This window comes from Oncorhynchus kisutch, linkage group LG4 (assembly GCF_002021735.2).
Source record: "Oncorhynchus kisutch isolate 150728-3 linkage group LG4, Okis_V2, whole genome shotgun sequence".
Taxonomy (NCBI): domain Eukaryota; kingdom Metazoa; phylum Chordata; class Actinopteri; order Salmoniformes; family Salmonidae; genus Oncorhynchus; species Oncorhynchus kisutch.
The window spans coordinates 17,182,273-17,194,983 of NC_034177.2; the positions used below are offsets into that span (position 1 = coordinate 17,182,273).

The following is a 12,711-nucleotide window of genomic DNA, read 5'->3' on the forward strand; positions in this document are numbered from 1 at the left end:
AATTTCCCCATTGACAAACGGCACTAGTCTAGGCCAACTACAACATGACAAATGTTTTGCTCAATCATGACTCAAGAATTTTGGCCACAAACTTATTTTTAGATATTGTGATAAATATGCAAAGTTGGTTTTAATTTTCGAAACATATTAAAAAGTATTTATATTCTGGCTATAACATCATACATCAGTCACTTCCACTGAGGTATAAAATACTTTCCACGGTTTCTGTCCCCTACTACTTCTATTGGGCACACATCCCCTTGCACGGATTGGTTGATTCGCCTGTCTATCATTGACTCGTAAACCTGTTGAAGAGTGGGAAAGCGCAAGGGGTGGCATGTTTTTCCTTCCTAACTTTATTACCAAGAATGCTCGGAGAAATTATAGTGAAAGTTAAAAGAAAGCCTTAGGAAGTCTGAAAGGTAAGACAAACACATTTCAATGATACATTATTGCATGCACTACATATTCCTCGAACGATAGCCTATCAAATGGGCTCAACATTTGCGTAAAAGCAAAGGGAACAGGTAAAGTTGCCGCTCTATCAACTGTATGGACCATGCCTTGATTGATTTCTATCTCTTTTCCTTTTTACGTAGACCTACATAACATATTGTGTGCGCTTCTTATTTAGTGCATTGAAAATAGTGCTCAGATAGTTGTGAATGTTACCGACCCGTACGAAGCCCATCATATGCCTACGATACATTTGTTCCGTAACCAACTGTATTCTGAAAAGTCTGTAGCGAACCATCTGCCATAGTTTAAAACATAAACTGTACGGTTATATTTGTGTATAACCAATCAAGTAACGTGATATAAGAATAAATTGTTCATAACGTTGTGCATTTATTTAGTTTACTGTTCAGAGACAGCACATAAAAAGCCACAATTAATATCCCATGTGTGCATAAAGACAGTATCGTCAGGTCCACAAAGAGCCCCATTTGAACAAAACTGGGCTAGTCCAAGAACATCTGTTTGAATTTAATTCAAATTAATTAAACATTTTTAGAGTGATTTTAGTCTTGAGAAGAGAGAGAAATTGACACACCCCATGCAAGATAACTGTTAAAGTAGTACTTCATCGATGTATAGGCTACTGAACGCATAGAATGGCGTTATAAAGGTGTTACATGAGACTGGATGTCTGTTGATTAGTGACATTAGATTTAGACAAGTACATTTAAGATAATCCACCCACGAAGTCAAAAAAACTTTTTTTTTACCCCAATCAAAAAATATTTGGAGTTGTAGCTAAACAAAGTCGTCATCATCAAACAAACAGTAAGACATGACATGGTATGAAAATACTCCATTGTCAGTGAAATGCCCCCCCCCCCCCCCCCTCTCTCTGCACATCCCCCAAAAGGGCTAAAATCTGTGGTGCTGTCAATTGTATTCACTCTGTGGAGGACAAGAAAGTCATGTCTTGCTTCATAATAACACACATAATCATATTGTGATATGGGGATTACTAAATGAATCACAGCTTCGTGGAATTGGCTTGTTGTGATCACAATTGATTCTCCTATTGTGGGGTGAGTTGTGCCCCAGACATGGCTTGTCCAGACTGTAATTCATCCACTTGACTGCTAACCATCCCCATGTTGTCTGTCATGTGATTCTATGCTATAAACTGTCTTATTGCCAGCTCGAATTCATTAAATCATTGTTTTGTAACTTCCATATGCTTTCATCGTGAATTCACATGTTGTGAACCATCTGGCTTTCTTTGAAATGTAGATGTTAATTGTAAGATGACAAAATGTTGTGCATCTACAAGAAGATACTGGTTCATGATGTACATTCCTAAATCTGTTTGTTTATATTTTAATGGAACATAAACCATTGATGCAGGCTAGATAATTTCTAAAACAATATACAGATAAACATAATTAAACATTTCACTAGTTATGTGGGAAAGAAATTATCTAAGCTAAGGTTGGATGTAAAACAGAATGAATCATATTTGAGCAGCAAATATCTATCCAAACAAGAGGCCTCTATTGTACATAGGATAATTGCATTGACTTGTTGTGCCCTTAGACAGTAGCCTCCATAGTTAAAAAAATAAGTGGCCTTTTTTCTGTTGTCTCTTAGAAAAGGCAAACAGTTTTATGTTAAGTTTTAGAGTGTGATTATTTATGTTTAAGCATGAATTCACTGCCTCTGCATTTTTACACCATCAATGCAATGCTTTTCAAACTGTTATTGAAAACAATATTTCCTCCTGAGATCTATTTGAACAACCCCAAAGTTGTAGTAAAACGTGATATTGAACCTTTCTTGTTGTAAGTAAGTATGCATATGAAACGGCTTCATAACAATGTGAACATCCTCCTATCCAAGAAAATATTCATGGTAAAAAGTTGGCAGTTGGCACATTTGTATTAATTCAGTTAGATTTAAGGTTTAACCAAAACGCAATGTGGGGAAAAAACAAAAAAGTGGGTTTAAAGGCTTTAATAGGAGATGAAATTGCCCTTCTCAGATTGACAGTAGCTAAAGCACTTGCTCATGCCTGTTGTCAACCCCTTCGAGGAGCAGTGACTGATGTCTTGTTCTGCTATATATGTCTTGAGATTCATTGTAGCAAATCACAACAATTACGTGTGTTGGACGGTAACATGTTAAGCTTTCAACAACATTGATGAGCTCACAGGGGGGATATGGTCGTGTTCCTGCAACTGTACACTTGAGTATGACTTACAGTGTCTGTCTTCAAAAATAGAACCACCATAAATGTAGTGACGGGTGTTGTGGGGGTAGTGAAACCGTCTGATGCTGAGGACGTTCTCAGTGTCTAACAAAACAAGAAAATATATATTATATTCTGTAATATATAGGTCTATATTCCAAAACCTTGATGCCATCATAGTAAATTTACTATGTTTCGTTTTTCTCTGCCTGTTCCCTTTACCTTTCATTCACCTTGAATATCCAATCTGCAGAGAGTTTTGTTCATTGTTTGATTGAGTTAGATTATTGACTTATTCATTCAAGGCCACTTGAGGTTTGACCGTTCCCTGAACACTAGTTGTACAATCATCTCCTTTGATCAAGGCCTTCAGTGGATTTGATGTCTGCATCCCCATGGTTAAGTTGGCTCCATCTGCCATAGAGAGGTCTTTCTATTGCATCTCCATCAATGAATCAATCAAATGTATTTATAAAGTCCTTTTTACATCAGCTGATGTCACAAAGTGCTGTACAGAAACCCAGCCTAAAACCCCAAACAGCAAGCAATGCAGATGTAGAAGCACGGTGAAAGGCCAGAACCCTAGGAAGAAACCTAGAGAGGAACCAGGCTCTGAGGGGTGGCCAGTCCTCTTCTGGCTGTGCAGGGTGGAGATTATAACAGAACATGGCCAAGATGTTCAAATGTTCATAGATGACCTGCAGGGTCAGGTAATAATAATCACAGTGGTTGTAGAGGGTGCAACAAGTCAGCACCTCAGGAGTAAATGTCAGTTGGATTTTCAAAGCTGATCATTCAGCGTTAGAGACCGCATTTGTGGTAGAGAGAGGGTCCAAAACAGCAGGTCCGGGACAAGGTAGCGCGTCCAGTGACAGGTCAGGGTTCCATAGCCGCAGGTAGAACAGTTGAAACTGGAGCAGCAGCATGACCAGGTGGACTGGGGACAGCAAGGAGTCATCAGGCCATGTAGTCCTGAGGCATGGTCCTAGGGCTCAGGTCCTCTGAGAGAAAGAGAGAGAGGAAAAAAAGAGAGAATTAGAGGGAGCATACTTAAATTCACACAGGACACTGGATGAGACAGGAGAAATACTCCAGTTTTAACAGACTGACCCTAGCCCCCGACACAAACTATTGCAGCATAAATACTGGAGGCTGAGACAGGAGCGGTCGGGAGACACTGTGGCCCTGTCCGACGATGCCCCCGGACAGGGACAAACAGGCAGGATATAACCCCACCCACTTTGCCAAAGCACAGCTCCCACACCACTAGAGTGATATCATTCACTACAGCAGCCATATTGTTTATTGTTGATGATGCAAATGGCTCCAATATTCTGCGAAGAAGGCCTCTACTTGGCTGATTCTGACATTGGAGGAGTTATCATTAAAATAAAATAAAATGTTATTGGTCACAAACACATACAGTTGAAGGCGGAAATTTGCATACACGTTAGCCAAATACATTTAAACTCAGTATTTCACAATTCCTGACATTTAATTCTATTAAAAATTCCCTGTCTTAGGTCAATTGGGATCACCACTTTATTCTAAGGATGTGAAATGTCAGAATAATAGTAGAGAGAATGATTTACGTAAACTTCTGACCGACTGGAATTGTGATGAAGTGAATTATAAGTGAAATAATCTGTCTGTAAACAATTGTTGGAAAAATTACTTGTGTCATGCACAAAGTAGATTTCCTAACCGACCTGCTATAGTTTTTGAACAAGAAATTTGTGGAGTGGTTGAAAAATGAGTTTTAATGACTCCAACCTAAGTGTATGTAAACTTCCGACTTCAACTGTATTTAGCAGATGTTATTGCGGGTGTAGCGAAATGCTTCTTTTCCTAGCTTCAACAGTGTAGTAATATCTAACTATTCACAACAATACACACACATCTAAAAGGAAAATAATGGAATTAAGAAGGTGCAGGGTTGTGTATCCGATGGTAGGCGGCTAGTGATGGCTATTTAACAGTCTGATGGCCTTGAGATAGAAGCTGTTTATCAGTCCCAGCTTTGATGCACCTGTACTGACCTCGCCTTCTGGATGATAGTGGGGTGAACAGGCCGTGGCTCGGGTGGTTGATGTCCTTGATGATCTTTTTTTTCTTCCTGTGACATCAGGTGCTGTATGTGTCCTGGAAGGCAGGCAGTGTGCCCCCGGTGATGCATTGGGCAGACCGCACAACCCTCTGGAAAGCCCTGCTGTTGCGGGTGGTGGCGTTGTCTTCACCACACTGTTTGTGTGGGTGGACCATTTCAGATTGTTAGTGGTGTGTATGCCTTCTCCACTGCAGTCCCGTCAATGTGGATAGGGGCGTGCTCCCTCTGCTTTTTCCTGAAGTCCACGATCATCTCCTTTGTTTTGTTGATGTTGAGGGTGAGGTTATTTTCCTGGCACACTCTGCCAGTCCCCTCACCTCCTCCCTGTGGGCTGTCTCATCATTGTTAGTAATCAGGCCTACTATGGTTGTGTCATCTGCAAAGTTGATGATTGAGTTGGAGGTGTGTGTGGCCACGCAGTCATGGGTGAACAGGGAGTACAGGAGGGGGCTGAGCACACTTCCCTGTGGGGCCCCTGTGTTGAGGATCAGGGAAGTGGATGTGTTGTTTCCTACCTTCACAACCTGGGGGTGGCCCATCAGGAAGTCCAGGACCCAGTTGCACAGGGCAGGGTTCAGATCCAGGGCCCCGATCTTGATGATGAGCTTGCAGGGTACTATAGTTAATGAACAGTATTCTTACATAGGTATTCCTCTTGTCCAGATGGGATAGGGCAGTGTGCAGTGCAATGGCGATTGCACAGTCTGTGAATCTATTGGGGCGGTAAGCAAATTGAAGTGGGTCTAGGGTGTCAGGTAAGGCAGAGGTGATATGATCCTTAACTGGCTTCTCAAAGCACTTCATGATGACAGAAGTGAGTGCTACGGGGCTGCGTCGATGGCACTGTGTTATGCTCAAAGCTGGCGAAGAAGGTGTTTAGCTTGTCCGGGAGCAGGACGTCGTCGTCCGCGACGTGGCTGGTTTTCCCTTTGTTATCCGTGATTGTCTGTAGACCCTGCCACATACAGTTGAAGTCGGAAGTTTACATACACCTTAGCCAAATACATTTAAACTCAGTATTTCACAATTCCTGACATTTAATCCTATTAAAAATTCCCTGTTTTAGGTCAGTTCAGATCACCACTTTATTTTAAGGATGTGAAATGTCAGAATAATAGTATACAGAATTATTTATCACATTATCACATATTTATCACATCACATTCCCAGTGGGTCAGAAGTGTACATACAGTGGGGCAAAAAGGTATTTAGTCAGCCACCAATTGTGCAAGTTCTCCCACTTAAAAAAATGAGAGAGGCCTGTAATTTTCATCATAGGTACACTTCAACTATGACAGACAAAATGAGAAAAAAAATCCAGAAAATCACATTGTAGGATTTTTAATGAATTTATTTGCAAATTATGGTGGAAAATAAGTATTTGGTCACCTACAAACAAGCAAGATTTCTGGCTCTCACAGACCTGTAACTTATTCTTTAAGAGGCTCCTCTGTCCTCCACTCGTTATCTGTATTAATAGCACCTGTTTGAACTTGTTATCAGTATAAAAGACACCTGTCCACAACCTCAAACAGTCACACTCCAAACTCCACTATGGCCAAGACCAAAGAGCTGTCAAAGGACACCAGAAACAAAATTGTAGACCTGCACCAGGCTGGGAAGACTGAATCTGCAGGTTTGAAGAAATCAACTGTGGGAGCAATTATTAGGAAATGGAAGACATACAAGGACACTGATAATCTCCCTTGATCTGGGGCTCCACGCAGGATCTCACCCCGTGGGGTCAAAATGATCACAAGAACTGTGAGCAAAAATCCCAGAACCACACGGGGGGACCTAGTGAATGACCTGCAGAGAGCTGGGACCAAAGTAACAAAGCCTACCATCAGTTACACACTACGCCGCCAGGGACTCAAATCCTGCAGTGCCAGACGTGTCCCCCTGCTTAAGCCAGTACATGTCCAGGCCCGTCTGAAGTTTGCTAGAGAGCATTTGGATGATCCAGAAGAAGATTGGGAGAATGTCATATGGTCAGATGAAACCAAAATATAACTTTTTGGCAAAAATTCAGCTCGTTGTGTTTGTAGGACAAAGAATGCTGAGTTGCATCCAAAGAACACCATTCCTACTGTGAAACATCATGCTTTGGGGCTGTTTTTCTGCAAAGGGACCAGGACGACTGATCTGTATAAAGGAAAGAATGAATGGGGCCATGTATCGTGAGATTTTGAGTGAAAACCTCCTTCCATAAGCAAGGGCATTGAAGATGAAACGTGGCTGGGTCTTTCAGCATGACAATGATCCCAAACACACCACCCGGGCAACGAAGGAGTGGCTTCGTAAGAAGCATTTCAAGGTCCTGGAGTGGCCTAGCCAGTCTCCAGATCTCAACCCCATAGAAAATCTTTGGAGGGAGTTGAAAGTCCGTGATGCCCAGCAACAGCCCCAAAACATCACTGCTCTAGAGGAGATCTGCATGGAGGAATGGGCCAAAATACCAGCAACCGTGTGTGAAAACCTTGTGAAGACTTACAGAAAACGTTTGACCTCTGTCATTGCCAACAAAGGGTATATAACAAAGTATTAAGATAAACTTTTGTTATTGACCAAATACTTGTTTTCCACCATAATTTGCAAATAAATTCATTAAAAATCCTACAGTGTGATTTTCTGGATTTTTTTTCTCATTTTGTCTGTCATAGTTGAGGTGTACCTATGATGAAAATTACAGGCCTCTCTCATCTTTATAAGTGGGAGAACTTGCACAATTGGTGGCTGACTAAATACTTTTTTGCCCCACTGTACACTCAATTAGTATTTGGTAGCATTGCCTTTAAATTGTTTAACTTGGGTCAAAGTTTCGGTTAGCCTTCCACAAGCTTCCCACAATAAGGTGAATTTGGGCACATTCCTCCTGACAGAGTTGGTGTAACTGAGTCAGGTTTGTAGGCCTCTTTGCTGACACATGCTTTTTCAGTTCTGCCCACAAATTTTCTATAGGATTGACGTCAGGGCTTTGTGATGGCCATTCCAATACCTTGTCTTTGTTGTCCTTAAGCCATTTTGCACGACTTTGGAAGTATGCTTGGGGTCATTGTCCATTTGGAAGACCCATTTGCGACTAAGCTTTAACTTCCTGCCTGATGTCTTGAGATGTTGCTTTAATATATCCACATAATTAACCTAAGTGTATGTAAACTTCCGACAACTGGACATCTCGTGTCTGAGCCGTTGAATTGCAACTCCACTTTGTCTCTGTACGGACTGTACTGTTTGATTGCCTTACAGAAGGAATAACTACACTGTTTGTATTCAACCATATTCCCAGTCACCTTGCCATGGTTAAATGCGGTGATCGGCGCTTTCAGTTTAGCGCAAATGCTGCCATCTGTCCACGGTTTCTGATTTAGATATGTTTTAATAGTCACAGTGGGAACAAGATCAACATCCCCTTTACACTTCCTGATGAACTCAGTCACCGTGTCCGTGTATACATCAAATTTATTCTCCGAGGCTACCCGGTACATATCCCAGTCTGCGTGATCAAAACAATCTTGATAAATGGATTACGATTATTCAAACCAGCGTTGAATAGACCTTAGCACGGGTACTTCCTGTTTGAGTTTCTGCCTATAGGAAGGGAGGTGCAAAATGGAGTCGTGATCTGATTTGCCGAAGGGAGGGCGGGTAAGGGCCTTGTAGGCATCCTGGAAGAGAGAATAGCAGTGGCCGAGTGTTTTCCCAGTGCGAGTACTACAGTCAATGTGTTGATAGAACTTCGGTAGCATTTTCTTCAAATTTGCTTTGTTAAAATCCCCAGCTACAATAAATGCGGCCTTATTTGGCCAACTTGGAGATTGACACACCATCCTAAAAAAAGGACTGGTTGTCCTAGAGAGAAGATTTTATTGATATGAGTAGGAGCATACTAGAGGTCGACCGATTATGATTTTTCAACACCGATACCGATTATTGGAGGACCAAAAAGCTGATACCGATTAATCGGCTGATTTAAAAAATATATATTTGTAATAATGACAATTACAACAATACTGAATGAACACTTATTTTAACTTAATAAAATACATCAATAAAAATCTATTTAGCCTCAAATAAATAATGAAACATGTTCAATTTGGTTTAAATAATGCAAAAACAAAGTGTTGGAGAAGAAAGTAAACGTGCAATATGTGCCATGTAAAAAAGCTACCTTTTAAGTTCCTTGCTCAAAACATGAGAACATATGAAAGCTGGTGGTTCCTTTTAACATGAGACTTCAGTATTCCAAGGTAAGAGGTTTTAGGTTGTAGTTATAGTATTTCTAGGACTATTTCTCTCTATACCATTTGTATTTCATATACCCTTGACTATTGGATGTTCTTATAGGCACTTTGGTATTGCCAGTGTAACAGTATAGCTTCCGTCCCTCTCCTGGCCTCGAACCAGGAACACATCGACAACAGCCACCCTCGAAGCAGCGTTACCCTTGCAGAGCAAGGGGAACAACTACTCCAAGTTTCAGAGCGAGTGACGTTTGAAACGCTATTAGCGCGCACCCCGCTAACTAGCTAGCCATTTCACATCGGTTACACCAACACACCACACACTATAGTATTGCCAGCCTAATCTCGGGAGTTGACAGGCTTGAAGTCATAAACAGCGCAATGCTTGAAGCATTGTGAAGAGCTGCTGTCAAACACACAATAGTGCTGTTTGAATGAATGCTTACGAGCCTGCTGCTGCCTACCACCGCTCAGTCAGACTGCTCTATCAAATCATAGACTTAATTATAACATAACACAGAAATACGAGCCTTTGGTCATTAATATGGTAGAATCTGGAAACTATCATTTCGAAAACAAAATGTTTATTATTTCAGTGAAATACGGAACTGTTCGGTATTTTATCTAACGGGTGGCATCCCTAAGTCTAAATATTGCTGTTACATTGCACAACCTTCAATGTTATGTCATAATTACGTAAAATTCGGGCAAATTAGTTCGCAATGAGCCAGGCTGCCCAAACTGTTGCATATACCCTGACTCTGCCTGCAATGAACGCAAGAGAGGTGACACAATTTTACCTGGTTAATATTGCCTGCTAACCTGGATTTATTTTAGCTAAATATGCAGGTTTAAAAATATATACTTCTGTGTATTGATTTTAAGAAAGGCATGGGTGTTTATGGTTAGGTACAGTCGTGCAACAATTGTGCTTTTATCACAAATGCGCTTTTGTTAAATCATCCCCCTGCGTTACATCAATTATATGCAACACAGGACATGCTAGATAAACTAGTAATATCATCAACCATGTGTTTTTCTATTTTATTTTACCTTTATTTAACTAGGCAAGTCAGTTTTCAATGACGGCCTAGGAACAGTGGGTTAACTGCCTGTTAAGGGGCAGAACGACAGATTTGTACCTTGTCAGCTCGGGGGTTTGAACTTGCAACCTTCCGGTAACTAGTCCAACGCACTAACCACTAGGCTAGTTAACTAGTGATTATGATTGATTGATTGATTGTTTTTTATGATAAGTTTAATGCTAGCTAGCAACTTACCTTGGCTTCTTACTGCATTTGCTTAATAGGCAGGCTCCTCATGGAGTGCAATGAGAGGCAGGTGGTTAGAGTGTTGGACTAGTTAACTGTAAGGTTGCAAGATTGAATCCCGGAGCTGACAAGGTAAAAATCTGTCGTTCTGCCCCTGAACAGGCAGTTAACCCACTGTTCCTAGGCCATCATTGAACATAAGAATGTGTTCTTAACTGACTTGCCTAGTTAAATAAAGGTGTAAAAAAACATTGGCCAAATCGGTGTCCAAAAATACCGACCCTAATTAATTGGCCATTCCTATTAATCGGTCAACCTCTCGAGCATTCTGCTTAATGGGCTTTCATTGCACTGAAACATTATTAAATTGAATCTATCTTGGATATTAGATTGAGTCCCTACTACACGATATACAGTGTGTGAGAATAAATTAGCTAAAAATACCCATGTAAACTCTAACAAGGTCTGGGGGAGAGAGCCTATTTACTAATTGAATCTAGTGCCTTGAGATGCTGTTTATTCCCCCTTAAAGTGCAATCAGCTGCTTCTAACAATTTCCCCAAGGCCACTTTTTGAAACACTTAAAGGGATCATTTGGGATTGTGCCTGGATATATTTTAAGGCTCCTGAGTGGCGCAGGGGTCTAAGGCACTGCACCTCAGTTCTAGAGGTGTCACTACAGACCCTGGTTCGATCCTGGGCTGTATCACAACCTGTGATCGGGAGTCCCAATTGGCCCAGTGTCGTCTGGGTTAGGGGAGGGTTTGGCCGGGGTAGGCTGTCATTGTAAAATAACAATTTGTTTTTAATCGACTTGCCTAGTTAAATATACAGTAAATATACAGTATGATTCTCAGCTTTACTTTGAGGTGAGCAGAGCTTATGCATTGCCGTTTTTGTTAAGTCTTGGATCTGGAGAAGGTTTTCCCAGAAATCAGCTGTCCCTATCCTCCTCTATAAACTTGAAGTAAAGATGTTGGTGAATAAGTGTAATTTGCACCAGTAAAGGAAATAACTGACTAATAAACAGGTTTTGGAGTGTGGTTTTAGACAACTGCGGCTAGCTGACATCTGGTCTTTTTACTGGAGGTATGAAAATAAAACATCTGGAGGCTTCATTTGCTACTGTTGTGAAGAAGGCAAATGGTTCAGTCTCAAATGGTTTAGCCTCTATGCTGCATGCAGTTCCTAGGCTTGCCAAATGGGTCAATAAGATCATGTTTCCAGAGACCTAGACATTAGACATGTTTTTATTGCATCATTTATTGGACCATTCCAAGTCCAGTCAAGTAATTTTCTCAGTTTTCTTAGTTGACAATATAACAGTTTGAAAATAAACCATTTGAAAAAGTAAAGTAGTTAATTCAATCTCAGTACAGTAACTTGGGTTGAAGTTGAACAGTAAGATGTTGCAGAACCATGGCACTCATTTGAATTTGATCCACTTTCTCCCCAGTGACATTACAGACAGTACATGTCAGAATGTCTTACCATTTCTGTTTTCCACTAAGGCCTATATGAAGACCCTTGCTGAGGAGCTAGACTGTCAGACCATTTTAGAAAGAGCTTGGGCAGTACATTGAGACCATTGTAAAATCTGCATGCAAATAGCTCCACTTTGAGTGTGGTGCTTGGAGCCAACATGGTGTCTGGGTGGGAAGACAAGGTCCTGTTAGACTGGGTTTTGTACTTGGCCTTCCAAACACCATTCAAAGCCACGGACTTCCCCAATGCCTGATTGAATTCACTTTGTGACATTTTGAACCCTTTGGGGAGGGAGAGTGAGGGGGAACGGGAATGGGAGATTGAATAAGGAACAAGGAGACCTCAGAAAACTTTTGCAAACAGCCTCACCACCGAAGTGGCATAATGCCTCATTGTGGGGCTTGAATGTTGTGGGGGAGGGGGGATGCATGTGATGTTTGATACCCAAGTTGATAGTTAAAAGATTGGGTTTTAGTCTAGAAGCATATTTAAGGCTGTAAGGGCAAAACTTTGGACTGCAATGTGTTTGTGTATCTCGAAATCCCTCATTGACATCAACGCATGATTTACGAGACAGAATTACGGATACGGATGTGGCCCTAAATACCTGGGGAAACATCTGGTGGCAGGGGGTTATTTCTGTGAACTTCCAAGGCACTTCATGCTGTGTACACATTTGCATGTCTAATTTCTGCATTATGTGTCGCGATGGGATGCTTGGATGCCAGGAAAAGACCAGGAGCTGTAGTGGATTTGCGTTAATGTGTGTTTGCGTTAGAGGTCGACCGATTAATCGGAATGGCCGATTAATTAGGGCCGATTTCAAGTTGTCATAACAATCGGAAATCGGTACTTTTGTGCGCCAATTTTTTATACCTTTAATTACCTAGGCAAGTCGGTTAA

The 12,711-nt window shown here is 41.2% G+C and overlaps 1 protein-coding gene across 1 annotated transcript in view; it reads left to right on the forward strand.

The window, feature by feature from the left end:
• The first annotated feature begins 277 nt into the window (after positions 1–277).
• Positions 278–12,711, forward strand: part of LOC109889147 (KN motif and ankyrin repeat domain-containing protein 3-like) — a 48,691-nt gene continuing 36,257 nt past the window's right edge. The window contains exon 1 of the mRNA XM_020480362.2: positions 278–422. The gene's annotated coding sequence lies outside the window, so the exon portion shown is untranslated. The remainder of the gene's footprint in view (positions 423–12,711) is intronic.